Raw genomic sequence first — 17,897 nt, 5'->3', positions numbered from 1 at the left:
GGTCGAAAATAACCCAAAAACATTGGGTTAAATGCTTTAAATGACTTTGGGACCACTACTGTTTTATCATAATTCTATTGAACTTTATTCTAAAATGCTGAATACTGCGTGTTTGAAAGAAGAATTGGCAGTACTGAGTGAAACCTTTTATAATGCTGAAATTATAGTATCAGTGATCTAGTATGTTTCCTTGGTAACAAATATACTACACAGATTCTATAATGAGGTTCTTAGGCTGCTAAGAACTGTGTATTGCCTTGCTCGGTAATTGTGTCTTGAAGTGAATATGAGGTCTTGTTTATACGACTATTCAAACACCCACTATCAAAGATAAATTATGGCTGAAAAATGAAAATCTTCCACCTGTGGGAATATCTGTATCGACAGAGTGATATAGTCTATAGAAGTATTAGTATAAATAATGCAAAATATTTATTCTGCTTGAGGTATACCATAGATATAAGTATCTACAGTATAAGCCTATAATATATACTGCATTTTGCCTTCATTCATGTGTGTTAAGCCTGCAGAATAATAAGCTTGCAAATATAATTGATTATTCGGTAGCAGAAGATGGGAAACTGAATGGGACAAGAAGCCTTATGGGGAGGAGCTATCCTGTTGCTAAGATAGGGAGTAGTTCATTTCCCCAAGTAACTGCTTACCTTGGGTCTGGGCATGAGGAATAGCCTGTTCAGGAGTAATGGCCTATTCATAGGCAACACAAGGAGAAACATGTTTTGTGACTTTGCCTGTTCTGGGCACGGATGGCTCATGGACCAAGGAAGGCTCTCTTCCCCCACCATATGAGGGTGATGCAGTTTGGCATGTGAGTTACCAGTAGCTCAGGGGAAGAACCAAGAGCTATGAAGGAGAAGATACAGAGTGTTGTTACTTCCTTCTGGCTGAGCACTTTATCGCCTCTGTTTATTAAATTCACTGTTTCAAGATGCGTACAAGTTGAGATAGCTTAAAATGTAGATTAAACAAATTCATGGAGGACAAATAATGGGGAATTTCATCCCCAGCAGCAGTTTGCAAAAAAACAAACAAACTAACTAACAAACAAACAAAACCCAGTAGTTGAAGGGCACCTTTAAGCAAGACTTTTGCCTCTACTGTGGACTTCTATGGGCCATCTGATTGGCCACTGTGGAAAACAGAATAGTGAGCTAGGCTTTGGTTTGATTAAGCAAGGCTCATCTTATGTCCGGTGGGATGGGGGGTATTATGGTAAGCTTGGGTTACACAAACATTTCAGTTTTTTCATCTTCCCATACAAAGCTGTAAATAATCACATAGGCACCTGTCTACAGGAAGTCTATGATGGTATCAAGCAGGCTTTAGGTCCAATACAGAAGAAATCTGCTCCTTTGCAGTCTGCTACAGGTGTGATCATCCAGCACAGCAGATGGGACGCTGGGTGCAGCACTACTCTGAGCTATATTCCAGATAGAATGTAGTAACAGAAGAGACACTAAATAACACCAAGTGCCTGCCTGTCTTGGAAGAGTTGGACAGCGAACCAACTTTAGCAGAAATAAAAGCAGCCTTGGATTCCCTTGCCTCCAGCAAGGCACCTGAGAAGGATAACATCCCTGATGAAGTGCTGAAGTGCTGTAAATCACTGGTTCTTAACCTTGGGTTACTCAGGAGTTTTGGACTGCAACTCCCAGAAGCCTTCACCACCAACTGTGCTGGCTGGGGTTTCTGGGAGTTGCAGTTCAAAAACATCCGAGTAACAAAGGTTAAGAACCACTGCTGTAAATAGATCATCACCACCAAGCTGTATGAAATCTTTTGTCTTTGCTGGAGAGAACGTGGCGTACCACAGGACATGAAAGATGAAAATATTGTCACGCTGTAGAAGAAGAAAGGAGACAGGGGCAACTGAAATAACTTCCGTGGCATCTCTCTTCTCAGCGTTGTAGGGAAGCTGCTTGCCCGTGTTATGCTGAAGAGGCTCCAGGTGCTTGCAGACAGTGTCTACAGTGGGGTCTCGACTTACGAACTTAATCCGTATTGGAAGGTGGTTCTTAGGTCGAAAAGTTCTTAGGTCAAATCTGCATTTCCCATAGGAATGCATTGAAAACCATTTAATCTGTATCTGCTCTTTTCAGTCCATAGAAACTAATGGGAAGCTGCTATTCTGCCTTCTGCCACTAGAGGGGGATATTTTTTCTTTTTTCCCCTTAGGTTCAGGAAAGGAGGGGGAAGGCAGGGAACAGTTTGCAAAGCACTTTAGAAATCTTTTTTTTCAACAAAGCCAATTTTAAATCACGTTTTAAAGCATGTTGTGCCTCTTCAGAGCCAGCCCATCAGCTGATAGGCGGGGAGAGGAGGGTGCAGGAGCATGGCTGTCAGGTTCCCTTCTGGGTGTCAGCTTCTAGCTGTTTCCTGCTCTTTTTCCTGCTGTTTGGAGGCTACCAAGGCCTGGTAAGTGACTTTCTTTTATTTATTTTTAAGTTTCTGACCCTTTTTTCCCCTCCAGAAGCCTCTAAGGGGAGGGAGGGGGCACTTTTTTCCTGTACGTAACTCGAGGGAAGTTCGTATGTCGAGTCCTTATTTCCCCTATAGGGCGGGTTCGTAAGTTGAATTGTTCGCAAGTAGGGTCGTTCGTAAGTCGAGACCCCACTATTCAGAATCACAGTGCGGATTTCGAGCTAATAGATCCACCACTGACATGGTATTCTCTCTCAGACAGTTGCAGGAGAAATGTAGGGAACAACGACAGCCACTCTTTGTGGCCTTTATAGATCCCACAAAGGCCTTTGATCTGGTTAGCAGGGACGGCCTTTTTAAAATACTTCACAAGATTGGATGTCCACCTCGACTCCTTAACATCATCAGGTCCTTTCCTGAGGAAATGAAGGGCACTGTAGTTTTTGATGGCTCAACATCAGATCCCTTTGACATCTGAAGAGGAGTGAAACAGGGCTGTGTCCTCGCACCAACACTTTTTGGGATCTTTTTTGCTGTCATGCTGAAGCATGCCTTTGGAACTGTAACAGAAGGTGTCTATTTCTGGACTAGATCAGAGAGAAGTGAGTATTGGAGCTTTTGTGCACAGCAGGAGAGGAAGTTGAACATGTTCCATATGCATTGTCTCCAACGCATTTTTGGTATCACCTGGCAGGACAAAGCTCCAAATAGAGTATTCCTAGAACAAGCTGGAATGTTTAGCATGTATACATTACTGAAACAGCAATGTCTACATTGGCTTGGGCTTGACGTGAGAATGGCTGATGGTCGGATTGCAAAGGATCTCCTGTATGGAGAATTAGTGCAGGGAAATCGCCCCAGAGGGAGACCACAGCTGTGATACAAGGATATCTGTGAGCAGGATCTGAAGGCCTTAGGAATGGACCTCAACAGATAGGAAACCCTGACATCTGAGCATTCAGCCTGGAGTCAGGCGTTGCATCACAGCCTCTCCCAATTTGAAGAGACCCTTGCCCAGCAGGCCGAGGCAAAGAGGCAGTTACGAAAGCAGCAAAATCAGGGAGCTGGACAGGGGACAGATTGGATTTGTCTTCAGTGTGGAAGGGATTGTCACTCTTGAATTGACTGCCTCAACCACAATAGATGCTGTTCCAAGTCCTCCATACAGAGCACAATACCATGGTCCCTCGAGACTGAAGGATGCCTACTGTCTACTGAAGTCTCAGTGCCATGCCAGATGCAAGAAAAGGGGACAGTATTTGTTGTGCTTTGTATAGCTGTGTGGAAGAGTAGGGGAGGATCATGGGCTAATGGAGAATATCCCACCCCAGAGTTTCAGGGGTAGGTGCCCACTTATGAGCTGCCTGTGTAGAAGAGGGGGTTTCAGCAGGAGCAAAGCAGGGAAATGGGATACTAAGGAGCAAAGAATCTGAGAGGGTTTTCATTCTAGACTGTCAGAGTACTTGGAAGAGTAATCTGTTGCTGTAATAACTGGAAAGTTTCCAAAAAGTGCTCTGGAAGCCAATTGTACGTGCACGTTTCAGAGGATGAAAAAAATACCTGAACTATTTGTTGCTACAAATTTTGAGACACTTTGTTCTCTCACAAGCTAAAAATCTGTTTGTTACCTGTTTGACAAGAGTGAAAACACCAGGTCTCTGTGTAAAGAAACAATAATTTAATAACAGTAAAATAAATATGTTCAGAAATTGCCATCATGTATAAAATAATAATGTCAGTTTTTCTTGTACTGTATTTCCCATTTTAAACACCAAGGATTCAATCTATGGAACTTCTTGTCATAAAATTTGCCGAACAATAAAAACTTGCAGTATACTGTACACTGTCAGCCTTATAGAACTAAGTAACCCTGTTGCTATGGCATAGGCTGATGAAACTGCTTAAGACAGGATAAACAAAACTATGATTTTTATTATGAAATAAACTTATTCAATGAGTAATGGGTTAATATTTTTCAAATGCATTTAAATATGTCTGGTTCCTGTTCCTAATATTTAAGAGAATCTTCCACAGCTAATAAGTTCCTAATAGCTTTTCCTTCAGATCAGATTTCCCAACTAGTTCCTCATAACTAGGAACATATGCTGTATAGTTTTTCCCTGCTCTGCCTCCAGCTTTTCTCTAGCCTTTTGCATTTGGAATGACCCAGTCTGAAGGACTCTTGCTGAAATTCCTGCTGATCAGATCTGTGCCTGAAATCTTGTGCTGGGCCTTGTTCCCTGCTGGAAGCTTCACCAAACCTTCAAAGCAACACTGTCAACAATTTTGGGGTGTAGAAATGAGTCCGAGACAAGGCAGTCTTCCAGATCAACAGTAAAGAGACTCACAGAGATTCCTTTCCAGTAATGTATTTACAAAATATGTACAGCCGAGTTATGTACAGCAGACTAAACAAGGCACTTATCTGTAAAAGAGACGGACAGAACTTTGTGCAGCAACTCTCCATATAAAGCTCCATATTCCACTATAGTGTGTAGCTCTTATATAGTTTGAAACAACTAATCACTGGAACATTACCTGATGTCTTCTCCTAGACACTACATCATATCCAATACACATTTTGAGTATTGCATCAGCTACATGTGCTGACCTTGTAGCTGCACACCTGTTATAAAATGGATTCCTAACAGAACATTCTGGTTCATGCACTCTGGTTCATGTACAAAGAGTAAATTCTACATTCTGGGCCACAATATCCTGGCAAACACAACCAGCTCTAATTCTCACATCTTCCAGTAGGGATCCTTCAGCTTTGACTTTCTCTTTCCTCAGCACATCTGAGCTGTCAGCTGTCTTTGAACCACTTGCCAACGGACTCTAAGCCACATTTTTCTTGTTTGCAACCTAACTGAGCTTCTTCAAAATCTCCCCAACACCCAACCATTCATATCTATGACCCCCTGCCTTGCCAGCTGGATCCCCCACTCACCAGCCGTCACGTGCTCCACTCCTCCTCCTCTTCAACTGTTCAACCAGTCTCCGGTAACAGCAGGGCTTCCCTGCTCTGCCTCCTGGGCTGATTGCCCACTCAGGCGAGGCAGGAAAGGCAATCCCATGCTCCTGTCAGGGAATAGTCAGCTGAAGAGGAGGAGGAGAGGAGCATGCTCCAACTGGTGAGTGGGTCACTGGCGGGGGAAGCAGGGTAAGGGAACATGTGGCACCTATGGTGCCCTGTGTATGAACCAGAACCAGCAGGAACCTCTGGACCAAGGTTTGTGCCATCTCTATTCATGATAGACTTCCTAACCAGCGGTACAATGTGCTGATGCCCCTGCAACTTCCATGAACAGTCCAACCAAGGACAGGCTTCACCATGAATCCATTTCAATCTATCAGTTAAGAAGATATCCTTCTACAACAACAAGAACAAAAAGAGCAACTACTCGTACGCCTATGGAAAATAGAATAAAGTAAGTATCCAATCCACCCATAGGAACAAAGTTCGAATTTATTAAATGCTACAAATAAGTAAGTTTCCGAGTTCTCTAGAACTTTTTATCAAGCAAAGTTGGTAAAAAACTTGGGGTTAAGGTAAATTGTTCAAAAATTGGGCCAACGATGATGCCCATAGCTTTTGAGGTTAGATTGCCAGAAAGGTCAGATGGAGTTAGATTTCACATGTCAGATGGAACGGTTTGCAGTCTTTCCTTTCTCTATGGACCAAATTCTGACTTAAGGCCCGTGGACCTCTTTGCAATCTTAAAGTGGAAGAAAAACCAAGGAGTGAGTTAACAGAATATGTCAGCAAAACAGAAGATCAGCTCTAGATATCACACTAGGCTAAATGTTACAGCCAAACTGGCAGTCAAAGATGAGATAAAATCATCCTTAAAGATCAATCTTATGGAAAAGCCTCTCCTTATGTCAGTGGGAGTTTGTCACAAGTGGGTGGTTGTGGGATTGTGCCAAGTAACAGTAGCAAACTTAGAATTCTGCCATACTCAGCTTCATTATAATCTGTATAAAGGACAAAGCAGACATAGTGATATGTTTGTCTATGTGTTGAACCCTGCTCAGTTCAATCCAGATTTGCAGAGCAGAATTAAAACATTGGTCTGCATGAGGTCACTCAAGAAATCTAAATTCTCAAAATAGAAGAAGAAGAAGAAGAAGAAGACAAAGAGGAAGAAGAAGCCAGACCAACTGTATCAACCGACCATCAATTATGATGAGAGGAAATAAATAGAAATCTATATCTTATCGGTCATCGCTTGGGTCAACAAGGACCGTATCAGATGCTATAGCTCCTGGACATCTGATGATGAGTGGGTTATAGGATTCAGCAGACCCTGTTGAGGATCCAACAGTCTGCTGCAAAGCTACCGGAGCAATGTAAATGCAAACCTTGGACTCCTGCTCAAAAGAAATTATGAAATGTTATTACAAGGCAAACCCAACAGTCTGTGATTTTCAAAAAAGAGTATTGAAGAAACATGGAGGGTAGAGGTAACATAATAGTGGAAGAAAATGCATCAACAGAGGATCAACTCATGGAACAACCAAGAAATTATGAGTTGACAGAACGGCAGACATCATTGAGGGGAAAAATGTTAACATATATTAGCCAAAACATGGAAAGACAAAGGCTCTCCAATTTGCACCAATTACAAAGTAAGCCAGTAAAAGATCTCCCAACAGATGCAAATGTAGTAATCAGAACAATCCCAACCAACACAGTAATGGAAATAAACCAGCTCATGTATAGCACAGCTACCATAATAACCATGAAACTTGATTTCAAGCTACCAAACAAACAACAAACAAAAGACAAAGAGCCTCATGGTGCAGTGGTTAAACTGCTGTACTGCAGCCAAAACTGTGCTCATGACCTGGGGTTCAATCCCATGTAGCTGGCTCAAGGTTGACTCAGCCTTCTATCCTTCCGAGGTTGGTAAAATGAGTACCCAGCTTGCTAGGGAGGCAATGTGTAGCCTGCATAATTAACTTGTAAACCGCCCAGAGAGTGCTTGAAGCGCTATGGGGCGGTATATAAGCAGCACGCTTTGCTTTTTTGCAGCACAAAAAAACTCTTGGCACTCCAAAATGGCAAATTCAGCTGGAAAGAAAAGAAATTATATAGAGACATTAGCAATTTAAAACACTTGAAAGATTCAAAACTTAAAAATGAAAAAGCAAAAGCTAGACTATGCAAAATATATGACCTAGAAAGGAAAACAATTATTGAAATTATGGAAGAATTAAAACAACAGGTGACCACTACAGAAAAGAAAATTGAAAGATATGACTGACGCTTGATACAATATAGAGAAAACAATTTTGAAATAACCAACGATTATGCTATACGTCACTAGGAGAAAATGCAGAACAAAAAGAAATTAGGCCCATGTAAAGATGATACTCTAAAATTTTGGAAAGAAATGTGGGAAAGCCCAACGGGACATAATAAAAATCTCTCATGGATTAAAGACATTTGTAAAGAAACTCAAGGAAAACGTTCGGATGATAATGTAATAACTGAAATGATTACAAGGCAAGTAAAAACTGAAGTGCGCTTGGTCCAGATGAGCTGCATGGATTTTGGTTAACACATTTAACAAATCTCCATCAATGAATGGCAGTGCAATTTAATCACTTACTTCAAAATTCTACAACTGAAGATTGCATGACAACAGGATGCACACCTCTGATAATAAAAGATCATCAAAAGGACAATGAACCCAGTAAAAATTGACCAATTACATGCCTTCCAGCAGTGTTCAAGCTCCTTGCAGGAGTACTTGCAAGATTAATATATAAAGTTAAGAGGCAGGAAAGATCAGCTGCTTATTGAGAAAATGAAACTAAATAATCCAAAAAGACAAAACAAACAAACAAACAAATCTTAACATGGCCTAGATAGACCATAAAGGGGCATTTGACTCATTGCCACACAGTTGGATAGAAATTTTTGGGATTAGTAAAATGATTCAGAAGTTCCTTGAGAAAACAGGGGAAATGGAAAACTGTCTTAATGGCCTATGGAAGAAGAATATTTCAAGGAGATTCTTTTTCACCACTGCTGTCTAACGTCTCACTTATCCCTATGTTATTAATTTTAAATAAAACTGGATTGGGCTACCATATTTCAGAAGAAGCAGGAAAAAATCAATCATCTGTTATAAATGGATGACCTAAAACTATATTCAAAAAGTTCCATGGAGATAAAATCACTGCTAAACATGGCTGCGAGATGACCCCACCCAGCAGCCTCATATAGATATTAAATAGCAAAGGCTGCTGAGATATTGAGGAGAACCAACAAGGACATATTGCCTCTTCGGCCTCCCTCAGGAGGTCATCCTGCAAGGCAACCAATGCTATTTCCATACCATGGTGTGGACTGAAGCCCTACTGGAATGGATCAAGGGCAACAGTTTCCTCCGAGGGCCTGGAGCTGATTGGCCACCACCCTCTTGACCACTTTGCTCAAGAAACATTGGCATAATTCCCAATTTTGTCCGCTGCCAAATTAGGTTTCTTTCTTTCTAATGGGCATAATGAGTGTCTCCTTGAGGGCAGGGGGAACCATGCCGGCCTGGAGAGACCCATTAATTATTGCAGTGGCCCATTCCGTTACCACCAGCTTGGCTGCTTTGATGAGCCAGGCCAGACAAGGGTCTAAAGAGGAAGTGGTGGCACAACAGCATGCAAGCACCCTGTCCACCTCATTGGATGTCACAGGTTGAAAGCAAGTTAACCTCACCAGGCAAGACAATGCACTGGACATCTCAGCTCAATTCACTGTCTGTAAAAAGGGATCAAGGTCCCGCCGGATGGCCTCCACTTTAGATTTTAAAAATGGTGCACGTTGGTCACAGGAAACACTAGAGGGAGGCCCATCACTGTGGCCAACTCTGGATAGATCACACACTATATATAAAAGTTCTGCCTGCTGGTTGTGAGTTTCGCTTATCTGGTCAGTGAAGAATGCTCTTTTAGCAACTTTTACCCTAGCTAGGTAAAGGTTAGACATGATCCTGGCGGTTTTTAGATTAATTTCCTTCAGGGCCCTTCCCCAAATGTTCTCTTGCCTTCTCCAATTACACTTCATGGCTCTCAGCTGCTGGTTAAACCAGGGGGTTGGTTGGGCTCGGTGGCGGAGAGGGCATTTAGGCGTGATCATGTTGACCGCCCTGGTGGTGGCGGTATACCAGCCATCCACCAGAGCATTGACAGGAGCGCCAACCAAGTCAGCCAGAATCCCCCACATGATATCTTGGAATCCAACTGGATCCAGTAACCTGTGGGGGCGGACCATCTTAATGGGTCCAAGCTCCCCGCAGGAGGGAAGTGCCACTGAGAGGCTGCATTTAATTAGGTGGTGATCCGACCATGACAAAGGGGCCAATATCAAGTCAGCCACCATTGGAGTACACTCTCTCTGCTCGGCAGCAAAGACCAGATTCAGCATATGGCCACCCATGGGGGTAGAACTGTTGACTTGCTGGGTCAAGTCCAAGGAAGCCATCTCACTTGTAGACAAAACACAGTTTAGTGGTCCCCGCAGTCATTGGGGCTTTGGGAATAATATCAAGAGATTTCACACATACTGTATTATAAGCAACTGCAGATCTCAGGAATAACACCGTCAGAACTATAAAAAAGAGCAAGATTAGGAACAGCATACATACTGTGCCAATGTTTAACAGATACTTAGGCTTTTGGTTAAAACTTGTATCTGTTATATAACACCAGTCAATGATTTCATTATTTTAATTTTTGAGTGGTGGTAATAATAATAATAATAATAATAATAATAATAATAATAATAATAATAATAATAATAATAATAATAATAATAATAATAATAATAATAATAATAATAATAATAATAATAATAATAATAATAATAAATCATCTAGGACTGCAAAGCTGGAAGGGAACCTATGGATCATCAAGTCCAGACCCTGTCAGGGACACACAGTGGGGAATCAAACTCCTAACCATAGCTAAACCATTAAGCTATCCTGCTATTCTTGTCCATAATCAAACAGAGAATAAGTAGTGTGTCTTCACATTCCTAGAACTCCAAATCAGAGTAAGAAATTACAAAATGCCTTGCTTTGTGAGTTGTATCCATGACACACTTAGTAATAAGACAGGGCCACATCAAGATAGTCTGCATGAATGTTGACGTGCAAAACAATAGTTTTGGAGGATCTCTGCACAGATTTCAAGGCATCCTGGAATTCATCAACACTGAATAAACTAAATTCTAATGTAAGTAAACAACCCAGCAGAATCCAAACGTTTCTCTTATTCTCAGTACTCCCTACACAAAATTAAAACTGTGTTCCTGAGTTTGGCACAATACTAGACTAGGGCAATGGTATCAATTTTCTGTACAAACAATTATGGCCTGGTTGTTGAGTGAATATTGAAAGGAGGTATCTTGGTCAAAACTGGCCTTCTATTATCATCCAATGAGGTTTCAGGAATCTTTGCCAGATCAGGAGCTTGGTTCTGTATTGAACCAAATGACAGATGTCTTGTTTGGCAAGAACTACTTGTACTGCTGCTGTAAAGTTGAGTTGGTGGGAAAATATTTGCCCATATGCTCACATGAGCAGTGATACTGATTTGCATTGCAGTATGGGTTTTGAATGGCAATATGCTTGCTAATTTTTTGCAATCCAACTTGTAGGCATCTTGTGCTCTTCCCTTGAAATATATGTGTGTTTTTGAATAGCTGTCTGAATTATTACCAGTAGCCCTGCTGCTGGTTATGCAGTGTTTTCTTCTTGCCATAAATATATTTGCAGTTTTCACCTAAGCCAATTATTCTTGCAGCTAGTGTCTTGTTAAATAAGTGATTCTGAAGCATCACATAGCATTCTAATACACTGGTCTGCAGAACATTAAGGTTGGCTGCCTTCTGGGGGCAATCAGAAAAAAACTATCTGGCACAGGAGAGCGTACAAAGTGGATTTTTATTTTTATATTTCCCTTTGGCATGAAGAATACTCCATAATGCCACGCTTGTGTTTTCTGAACCAGCTATGCATGACAGCAGTGGAGTGTTCCTCTAAAAGAGGAGCAGACTATTTATATGGGAGGTTTTTATTCAACAGGGTCTCAATTTGCAAGAAACGTGTTACACTTTAATTGAGCCCTTTAAAGCACCTGGGACCTTTATTAATAGACACATATTCTTGTGTGCATATGTGCAGTTTCTGAAGGATGGTCAGAATCTGTTTCACTTTGATCAAGAGCCAAGGCAAAACAACAAATTGTTGCAATAGTATAAATAGTGTGATGGCTGCGAGATGACCATCCTTAATTAAGCAGTTTGCCTTCCTAATTTGTAATGGCTGATTGACAGTTGTTCCCTGCATGCTGTCTAATGACTGAAATTAGCCTTCCTTGTCTTAGAAAGTTAAAAAAAGGTGCTTAATAAGTAAAAATAGGAAGTCAGACTATCTATCTATCTATTTATTGCATTTCTATACTGCCTACCAAGTGACAGAGTACTATTCTGGGCAGCTGACAGTAATACAAATAACAACCCCACCCCACCAAACAAAAACCCACCAATAATAAAAAACTAACCAAAAAAAATCAACAAACTCAAATTGAGACACAAATTAAAACGCATGGATCTGGGAGAAAGAATATCAACAGGGAACAATGTTATAAAAGGCCTCTGAAGGTTAGCAGGGAAGGAGCCTGGAGTATATCAGTAAGCAACATGTTCTACAGTGTTATGGCCACTACTGAGAAAGCCTAGTTCCTGGTGGTAGTTTTCCGGACTTCTTTTGGGGTAGCCGCTCACAACTGCGAAGTCTGGGTAGAGTGGGTGGCATGGGTAGATGATCTTATAGAGAGATGCTCCACTAAGTAATGAGGTCCCAAACCATTAATGGCTTTATAAGTTAACACTATCTCTTTGAATTTGGCATGGAAACAGACAGACAGCCCAATGCAGGCTGGCCAGGATCAGGAAGACGTGATCATACCTCTGTGCTCCCAATACTAAACTAGTCACTGCAGTTTGTACCTGCTGAAGCTTCCATGTCACGTTCAAAGGCAGCCCTGCTTACAGAGCATTGAAGTAGTTGATCCGACAGATTATCAATGCATGGACCAGGGTGACACAGAAGCAATTAAGACAAAATCTGGTCTCCAAAACAATACAAACTCAAGAATAGGTGATACCTTTATTAGACCATTAAAAAAACAAGCAAACAGCTAGCTTTCAGTGACCTTCCTCAGGCAGTGCACCAGGTTCTCGTGGGTAGTCCAGAAAATTATATATTAGAGTCCCCAAAGTTTCGTGCTTTCCCCCACGAAATAGAAACTTTTGAGTTTCAAAAGAAGGTGAATGAGCAAGGGGGCAGGATGGCTGCAGAGTGCTTGGTGGTTCTTTTTTTTAAGAGTTGGGTTATAAATTCCAAACTGCAGCCTGGGGAGAAGTTTGAAACCACACCCTTCCCCCACCATCCTTTTGTAGATTGCACCTGTACCCATTTTAAGAAGCTAACTTGGCCTGAACAAAGGCCATGAAACTTTGAAACCCTAGTATATAATGTTCTGAACTGCCTACAAGAACTTGGGGCACAACCTGATGAAGATGAATTATCATTGAAAGCTAGCTGTCTGTGTTTGCCTGATTTTTTTTAGTGGTCTAATAAAGGTATCACCTGCTTTTGTAGTTGTGGTGATTAAGACAGGTTTTTCTGTTCTTGTGAAATGAGACTTCAGAGGAATCCCATGCTTAAGTCCTGAAGACCAATCACCAAACAAAGCAAGCCAATTATTTGTAATCCTTGAAATAAGAGAATCCCCTTCTGTGACACTCCAATTGATGCTTGCAATAATTTATAATTTCCCCTTCCAGTCTTGAACTATTTCCTTTCCTTTGTTTCTTGCTTAAATGAAAAGGTGTTGCAGTATCTGTTTTTAACTTACTGAGAGGGACAGTTAAAGCTTTTTCTCCATCAGTGGAAGAACTGGGTGAGATAACAGCTCCTTTACTTTTTTCAAAGTTCACAAATGCTTGACTTGGCTTAGTGCAGAGACATGAAAAACCTGACAATCTGTGCATCAGCAGAGCTAGAGATTAAATTAGGTAGTGGACTAGGTTAAAAAAAGTAACTGAAGCCAATTTGTAAGACCTTTCATCTAATAGGAGATGCATAGGTGAAATCCTGTTGCGTGACGTAAGAACATTTATAAACTTGAGTTTGATTCTAACCACCAAAAAAAGAAATAAAAATCCTGCCATGATTCTCAGGGTAGGAGGTCCACTACGTCTGCCTGTCTATCTACAGTGGGGTCTCTACTTAAGAACTTAATCCGTATTGGAAGGTGGTTCTCAAGTGGAAAAGTTCTTATGTAGAATCTGCATTTCCCATAGGAATGCATTGAAAACCATTTAATACGTATCTGCTCTTTTCCGTCCATAGAAACTAATGGGAAGCTGCTATTCCGCCTTCTACCACTACAGGGGGATTTTTTCTTTTTTTTCCCCTTAGGTCAGGGAACAGTGTTAAAAGCACTTCTGACGAAGCTAATTTTGAAGCAATGGACTGAAAACCAATTAATCCGTTCTGGCTGTTTTTTTTATGTAGAGGTGCGTTCGTACATTGAAGCATTAGTTCCCATAGGAACTAATGCAAAGCTGGTTAATACGTACTCTACCACTAGGGGGAGAACTTTTTTTAACCTAAGATGACCTAAGGTTAAAAAAAGAGCAGGAAAGTTTTTTTTTCCCTGTTCTTATCTGGATTTTTGATCTCAAGTAGAAGCAAAATTTAGCAAATGGAGCTGTTCTTAAGTGGAATTGTTCTTAAGTAGGGACGTTCTTAAGTAGAGACCCCACTGTATCTGTTTTGTTCATTGAATGACTGGCCATAAGAGAACGTCCTGAATGTATGAGATGGTGGCACAGCTAGTCCAAACAATGCCATGACCTCATGATGTACTCTGAACATGGAATGGGGTTAATCTAGAATCAGATAGAAACCCCAAACGCACCTGCAATCCGAATATGAAGAATCTGTCTTGTTTTAACAGTCTGAGTCAGGATCAGCAATTTCTCTGCATGACATAGACACTGTTTTTCTTCTACTGTGTTTTACTTGTATATGAATAAGTAAAATAAGTTAAATAGATGTATTGTAAATTTGTCATAACTCCTCAGTGCTCCTGCATCAGAATCAACCATGCAGCAATAGGCTGGATTTCTTATTTTCCAGGAATGTGATTAACAATACATTCTGTTTAAGCGCTAGTGGTGGGTGGAAGGAAACTGTGTGCTGACATCAAGGCTTGGCTAATTATGTAGCCCCAAAATTTGGCTACTGACTTGGCGACTGACAGACTCATTCGGGTCATGGCATTTTGAGTGAATGTTGCTTTTTTGGGCCCTTGGAGAAATATAGACATATTTTTTAAAACCAGATACAGGCCAAACTCCTGTTATTCAGCATAATAAGTTAGAACTAGAGTAGGCTCACTGAATCAATAAAAATTACAAAAGAGTTGGTTCACATTGATTCAAAGGGCCTACTGTAGTTGTAATTAGAGACGGAGGTATTCGTATTCGTATACAAATACCACCCCCCACAGGTGGAGATAACGAGGGTCCGGTCCCTTGGAGCCAGACCGACCACTCACTGTTCTACTGATGCCACAGGCTCCGCGCGGTGGATTAGCCACTCGTCAGCCTGGCAGAGAGCCTCATCATCCTGCCTCCTGCCAGGAGTGGCTAATCCACCACAAGCTCCAGAGCAATAGGAAGGAAGCGCAGAGCCCCCAGCAGCAGCAGAATAGTGAATGGATGGTCTGGCCCCAGGGGGACGGACCCTCGTTATCTCCACCAGCGGGGGTGGTATCCGTATTCATATATTAATAAGAATACCCCCCCCCCATTTCTAGTTGTAATGCTAAAGAACAGGATTTTAGCCATAGCATGATCTATATCTTTAAAACTGAAATGGAGTGAGAAAATGAGATGGAAGTATTAAAAGTATGTCTTATAGGGGGATTTTTTTTAATGTACATAGTTTACATTCATTCATTTATTTAGACAAATCAGTTATGCTCATTAGCCATTGGTTCTTAATATGGAGCCTGCTTGAATGAATCAAAAAGGGCTGATAGGCAACCAGCATTGACCTGCTCAATTTTGCATGCAGAGGCAAATTTTATCTTCCCCCATGTGAACAGAAGTAGAAACTTTAACAAAGCTCAGACAGTTAAGCAGCTCACTTCAAGATTCACACAAAGGTTTTTATTTATTCTGTTCCTGACACCTGAACAGCACTAAAAGCTCTGTCAGAATTATGCACTGTACACCTCTGTACACCCTAAGACACAGCCTGAAGGAGGGGTGTAGCTTTAAACATAATATTTGCCTGTATCTCATCTAAACGGGGGCAAAATGACTAATTGTGGGATCATAATCTCAATAATATTATCTCAATAATAATAGTGTGTGTGTGTCTCTGTGGGCATTTGTGTCTATAAACAAATGTGCAGATACACATCCATGCTACTTCCATGACCCTCTGACCAGAGCATGAAATGTTAGGTTCAATAATTTTTAGTTAAAATTATATGGCAGAAATTCAAAAATGAATTTGCTCCTGTTAACACTGAAAAATGAAAGCATTTAATTCCTTATTAATATGTTAATTAAAATGTTAGTCGACCATCTATCCACATCAATTCCATATTTCCCTTCTCTAAAGAAAAAGGGGACTGTACTTCCTTTCCAAAATGAAATTTATATCAGGCAGCTGAATCTTAGATTTATAACTGGATTTAGACTATAATATCAGTAGTGATATTGAATGAACAGGCTTTATTGCTTAAAACCATATGTCATCACAATATATCAACAGCAACACAAAATGTATATGACACTGACATCACATATTTACATGTAAATGTAAAGTGACATTGCTTCCCTCCTTCCTTAAGACTTTTAATGCTAGGAGTGTATCTTCTTTGGTGACAAAGCAAATGTTGCTACTTATTATGTAGTAGTTACAGAACTGCTGGATAGCTCAGTGGTTAGAGGTTGGGAGTTTGATTCCTCACTGAGTCTCCTTGACAGGGGTTGGACTCAATGATCCATAGGGTCCCTTCCAGCTCTGTAGTTGCTGTTGTTGTTGTTCCTGCCTACAAGCAGCATACAAAGCCGAGCCAGCAAAGGCTCTATCCTACAAAAGTCTACAAATGCTGGCAAGAAATTGATTTCAGAGATGTTTATATAGACTCTAATATCCAGAAACCTTAATTAAATTTGTTGAGAGTCTTTGGCATTTCTCAGAACTTTGGAGATTTACAGTTGGAAACCATTCAGAACTCTTAGACTGTGAGCCCTTGCTCCATCAACAACCTACTGGCTGCTCCCAATGGTTTCTTTTACATAACACTACAGGACAATGGGACTGAAAGCATGGGCCTAAATAAATAAAATATAACTCTCCCCCGGGATCTTGCTCTCCCATTCAAAGGACCTACAGAGATCGTAGTGACTTATGCCTCTTGCACCCAAATCAATTCAAAAGCAGCATCATCACCTCAAAAGAAACGCTGACTTGATTTTCCATAGCTAGTCTTTGAAGAATAACATTATTTGGAGGGAAATCACAAGCCAGCGTCCTCTGTGCAAGACAAAGCTGTGATGAGATGGGTTTTTGAGTTAAAATCTTTTAAGGCATATGGGTTTTGTAATTATGAAATGAGCCAGAGAGGTTCCATCTTGTTTCTTTGTATATAGTATCTGTGCTATGCTGACAAGTTGTTTTCTAGGCGAGCAGAGAGAATGTTATTCTGAAAGCCTGAGAAAGGACTCGATGTGATTAGATAGATGGGAATTGTTGTGACTCTTCAAAAACACCATAAAAACCAAAAAGACATTAAAAAGAATAAAAACAGTTCCAGTCTAGGAAATCATTAGTAAAAACAAAATAATCCAAGTAAGTTATAAAAAGGCTATAGTCCTCAGTGATACTATAGAATAAAAACCCCTAAACAAAAGTAAAAATCCATTATATGTCCCATAGTCCTTAGAAAAGAAAAATCCAGTAAATATACCATAGTCCTTACAAAATTACAAGAGCATAGTCCATATGGAGTATTCCAAGAAAAGAAGTCCATAAAGAATATTCCATAGAACAGTCCATAGAAAATAGTCCATGCACAGTCCTTAGGAAAAATCCCATAAGTCCAAAAGTAATCCAGCAAAGCATAGGAACCAGTCCATGTAGGTAGGCCACCAGCCTGTCTCGAAAGACATTAGGGTGAGTCCCCAAATGGCTGAAGAGTAGGTCACGAATGACTGAAAGGTCGGTCTTGGAAAGACTAAGTCCATAGAGAAAAAGTTCCTTTTTCAAGAGTAACTGGCAAGGGCTCATCGCACCTTCCCACGATGTCATCCAATCAGAGTTCGTTACTAGGCAAACAGTCCTGTTACATCACAT

At 40.8% G+C, this 17,897-nt stretch overlaps 1 protein-coding gene across 1 annotated transcript in view; it reads left to right on the top strand.

The window, feature by feature from the left end:
• Positions 1–17,897, top strand: part of LOC110077722 (uncharacterized protein KIAA1958) — a 72,673-nt gene that overhangs the window by 11,209 nt on the left and 43,567 nt on the right. The gene's annotated exons all lie outside the window — the stretch shown is intronic.

The sequence above is a fragment of the Pogona vitticeps genome, chromosome 2 (assembly GCF_051106095.1).
Source record: "Pogona vitticeps strain Pit_001003342236 chromosome 2, PviZW2.1, whole genome shotgun sequence".
Classification (NCBI taxonomy): domain Eukaryota; kingdom Metazoa; phylum Chordata; class Lepidosauria; order Squamata; family Agamidae; genus Pogona; species Pogona vitticeps.
Note: the sequence above shows the minus strand (reverse complement) of the source record. Positions and strands in the feature narration are given on the sequence as shown.